Genomic DNA, 5,000 nt, shown 5'->3' on the forward strand with positions numbered 1-5,000 from the left:
AGTGCCATAGAAGCGGAAACAATGCCATAGAACAGGGGCACCCAACGAGTAATTTCGGTAAATATCTGTTCGGAAGGAAGGTCCGCTAGAATTTTCGAATATTTGGCGACTTTCGATTTCCGCGATTTTGATCCTCGATTTCTAAACCATTTTTCTGGAACAGATTTCCTAGATATTTCGCATTTTCTGAGAGATTTGCAAGACATTTCGCAACCGCACTGGAGAGGGCTAGAATTTTCGCAAAACATTGAAGAGGGCTAGAATTTTCGCAAAAAAGGGGCCTGAACATTGAAGAGGGCTGGAATTTTCAAAATACGCCTGAAACCCAAAACTGTCGATGGTGACTGATGTATTCTTTACTTTTAATTGACACCTTTTTCTGCATACTAAATTTTTACTAGGCTGCAAAAATTAGTTTTTCAAGGCGCGAAGCGCGCGCGATTGGCTTCTATGGCTTCACATTTTACAGAAGAAAAGCTACCGGTAAGTGAAGGAAGCGAGAAAGAGAAAGCGAAAAGCTTGCGCGAAAGAGAGTACAACTTAACTCCTTCCAGTGTCCAAAATTGGAAAATACCGTGGCTAGTAACTAACGTCTCAAGTAGATTTGCTTTTCTACTATTTTTATAGATAGAAGTGGAATTACTCGTGGAATTACTTTTGCAATCATTTCCCTTGTGTTGTGAGTCTCCTGCATGGGAATAGATAACTCGTGCGTTATGACAACTCGGTTGTTTTCTTTGAAAACCCGCAATATCATCCACCAAATTTGGGCCTCAGTCATTAAATTATTTGTTTGATACTCTCTGCGATTAATGAACATCATCCAGTTGAGAAAGAAACCGTAAGATTTACAACGGCTAGCGTCAAAGCTTGCTTGCTCGCAAAACCGTGAAGCTGTCTTAAGAACTTGGATTTTCCATATATTTTCGATTTTCCTTTATATTGCATACGCTCTCGCCTTTTCTTTATTACCTTTTTGCAAATTGTTTGTTTCTTAATTTATTTCAGTATTCCTATTTCTCACCAGTATGATTTAAACGTAATCTTTGCTTAGCATTCTGTAACGCAATCATGTAACGTTACTTAATACCGTCGTTTTATGTTCAAATTTAAACTGTGCAAGTTACTGAGACTGAAGATAACAAAAATCTCAAAACATGTTTTGCAAAATAAAAAAGGTTCTTTTTTTTTTTTCTGACAAAAAAATTGGAATTGCAAAGCATTTGTGAGATTAATTACAAAACGAAACAGTTCTATTCCTGGAAATCAAGTGTAGCTTTTCCCCGACTTTATAACACATCAAGGTGGCTCGAGCCGGTTTCAACACTATATCAGCGAACAGCTATATTATGGTGCCACGCGAGACAACAATTATTGCTTGGAGCAATCTTTAAATTTATGCTTCAACATTTCTGACAACAATCCATGCTTAGTTGTATCGAAAACGCAAATATACAACAAAACAAAAATAAAATGCATCCAGTACACTTGTATGGTTCTTATGACCGATACTAAAGCACTCTTTTTTGTCTCCGATGCCGGATATGAAGAGAGAGAAAAAAAGCAAGGAATTTGCACGCACGACCCAAGAATACAGAATTGATCACTCACAGCAATCGATCTTTGTGAAATTAAGTCAACGTATCCTCAGCCGGATAACGGTATAAAAGGAAAGCCCTCCCTAAACCCTACATTTTATCTTTGAACTCATTTATCTCAAAAGCAAACATGGTGACCCCCACTTGTTAGGTTGGGAAGTGATAAGTAGATTAAGTTGAAACCCACGTTTGCAGAAGCAAGAAAAAAATGCTCAGGAGCGGATTCACTGGCACCAAAATTATATCCAATTTTGAAAGTAGGTGAGGTTTTTTTTTGTTTCTGGAAAGAGTATTCTGCCGAATCACTTTTTAGCAAATAATTGGGATTTTGAGATAGTAAGTGAGAGGAAAAGACCCCATTAAAGATTTTTGCCTCTATTTTTTAACTGAAAAAGGAAAAGTCTCGCTGTAACTCCAAATGGCTGAATGCTATCAAATTCTATCAGACTGAGACAAGACATCAAACGCATAAGGAGACTATGAAAAAAATTCGGCAGAGAAGGATCTATTATCCTCTACAGCTATCTGAAGAGATTGCAAGCCCACTTGTCAAGACGTCTTAGCCCGATATGGCATTCTTATCTCTGAGATGTCTTTTCTACCCTTTATCAACTCTGAAAAGTATCGGTCGTCAAATTGCATGAACTGTCTAAATTTGGACTGTGCCAGGTCAGGTTTACTAGGACAAATTATAGCTTGGTTACAGCCAGCTGGGAGGTTGCGAAAGAGATAAAAGACAAAAGGGACGCCTTCGGAAAGCCAGTGGATAAGATCCCACGGCTTTTGAGGCCACACAATAGTCGAGAGCTGGCATTAAGACAGAAAATCAGAAGAGCCCTAAACGAGGGCCAGTACTCGCCGGCTAGAGATACATGGAAATCAAAACTCCGAGTTGTATTGCAATCAACGTTTGATCAACTTAAAAAAATTCTGACTTAATTGGATTCTTATTTTTAATTACATCAAGGAGGATAAAGTTGGTTTTACGAAGCCGTCGGGAATTTTTTGTCGTCTGCATTAATATCAGACAGCTGACCACAGCGCATCATAAAGTCTTGCATAACTCCATCAAGCGCAGAAAAAAATGAGTGTTTCTGCCTTACAAGCGCTTTTAATTTCCACCATTGCGATACTGTGTTAGTGACAACTGAGGCCCTGTGAAGTGGATGCATGAGAAAGAGCGACAACAATAATAAATGTTTATTTTACAGATAATTATACCTCAGAGCATGCTCAAGTATCACGAGCCATTGCGAAATCAACAGAAACATTCTTGTTTTATCCTTAAGACAGATTAATAATGTCTGAAGAAAAAGGCCCAGAAAAAGGTATGAGGCGCAAAGAATAGAGCGCCTAGACCTCTTAGAGCTCCTTTAATTCGCTTTTTTTCAGTCCGTTGTATCCGCAAACATCCTTACAAAACCCAAGTTCAGGAGAGTAGCTCCGAGAGCGGTTTACATTGCTTGCATACAGAATCACTCAGTTGTTACAAATCGTAAAGGACCAGAGTCTCGCGAAGAGTTTTCCTAAGCGCTTTTCTTGATGTACATGCACTGATATGAAGCAGAAAGCCGTACAGCCAAAAATTAATTCCCGTCTGCAAATGCTAGCTATGCTAAACATTTGTCGGCGTGTCTTATCGTCTCTAATCAACGCGTGTGCACAAATATCAAATGATGCAAGCGGATTAATCTATGATCCGTTTAACTTAACTCCAAATCGCGACCACGTAGACATTAAATGACATTAGTGCTCACTGAAAGGCGTTTGGATGACAGTTAAGAAACCGATGGCTGAAATACTTTGCGATAATTTTTTAAATAACCTTCATTGGATAACACTTAACTTACGTTTTTATCAATAGGAACTAAACCAGCAAACACATCATGCTACACATCTGTTTTAGTGTAAGCAGTTACCCCGATCTTGTAATTTAAGGTTGACCATGTTTTAAGTTTCTTAAGATACTGGGTTGTGGTGTCGGTGGGGAAGTGAAACAGAAATGGGTTTATCAACTGGGTTGATATGGCACATTTGCCACCGTAAAGAAATTTGAAAGCTGATATTTCGAGCGTTGGCCCTTCTGAGCGAACACTGAGAGTATGGCGTATACCCCCAGTCATACAAACGTCTGTAAATTTGTCAAATTTCAACTTACACTTTCCCATCTGATATACCTCTAAATAAGCTGAAACTTTGCTAGGGTACTAAAGAGAAAGCCCTCTTTCTAATTTCTGGTATCCGTCTTTCATTCAATTCAATTTTTACTCAGTCAAATCCGTTGCCGCCATTTTGGCGAAGGGTCTATTCTTCGATATCACTTATACTGTGGGCTGCGTTCAATTTGTAGGGTAAAAGTTAAGATAATTTCTTATTTCATGCATAAAAATGAAATTAATCACATATAAACTTTAAAGGTCACTCATTACGGGTCATTGTTTTACCTACACCAAACTCAACCCGAAACCTTCAAGGCCTAAATATCGTTTTAGGCCTCATGAGGTCTAAGTTCAAAATTAGTAAAGGTTTTGTGACGAGTGACCTGTGGAAAGTGACCCCTGTACTTATATATTATAGTTATGATCTGACCTCTGGTGATATCAACAGCTTCAAATGCCTTTGTCTAGTCATACATTTGCCAAAGATCTACTGCAACGTCTATGGCACCCAGTGTCTAAGAGCAACACAAGGTGAAGTCAACACAAGGGAAGAACACGATGATGCATCGGTCTTGCTGTCTCCATTACTTGCATTCCTCTGCTGAGGGAAACAATAATTATTTATTATATGGCTAGTGTTTCTGGCCGATATAACGCGCTCTGTGACTGGCTAAGACCAGCTAAGCGCTAGGGCATTATAGATTATGCAAATTAGTTTTTTCGTCTTTAGAACCGTTTTATTAGCCTATAATAAACAACTTAATAACCTTGACCGTTCAGCTCTTACAGCAAAATCTCAAACCTCGGCCTAGCTGTATTGTCTGCATTGGCCTCGCTATCCCTCGGTCAATACGGCAAGGCCGCAGTTTGAGATTTTGCTGTAACGACTTCACTCTTGGTTATTAAGTAGTTACAGTGTAATATTACTAGTATATCGCCATTTGTAACTGTACACTAAACACACGGTAAAAAATATCAAAGTGTAAAGGATAAAAATCTGGTTTAATTTTACAAAAACAAGGGAATAAATGAGATAGCTTCAACGGATAGAATCTTTACGCTTGGTAGAGCTTCTACTCGAGTTTATAGGGCCAAGTAGTGGACTTGGATGAGTTAATGTTTGAACAGCCAAACGCAACTTTGCCACTTAGTTTATTATGGAATTCTTCACCCATTTTGCAACGTAACTAATTAATAAACTAAACGATAGTGTTTTTTAAAATGCTAAAAGTATTTTAAAGAT

The 5,000-nt window shown here is 38.4% G+C and overlaps 1 long non-coding RNA gene across 1 annotated transcript in view; it reads right to left on the reverse strand.

Moving 5' to 3' along the window:
- Positions 1–2,629: 2,629 nt before the first annotated feature.
- Positions 2,630–5,000, reverse strand: part of LOC138045894 (uncharacterized) — an 11,060-nt gene continuing 8,689 nt past the window's right edge. Inside the window, exons 2-3 of the long non-coding RNA XR_011131688.1 lie at positions 4,188–4,358; positions 2,630–2,753 (exon numbers count right to left, since the gene is read on the reverse strand). This is a non-coding gene — a long non-coding RNA (uncharacterized lncRNA). The remainder of the gene's footprint in view (positions 2,754–4,187; positions 4,359–5,000) is intronic.

The sequence above is a fragment of the Montipora capricornis genome, chromosome 4 (assembly GCF_036669925.1).
Source record: "Montipora capricornis isolate CH-2021 chromosome 4, ASM3666992v2, whole genome shotgun sequence".
Taxonomy (NCBI): Eukaryota; Metazoa; Cnidaria; class Anthozoa; order Scleractinia; family Acroporidae; genus Montipora; species Montipora capricornis.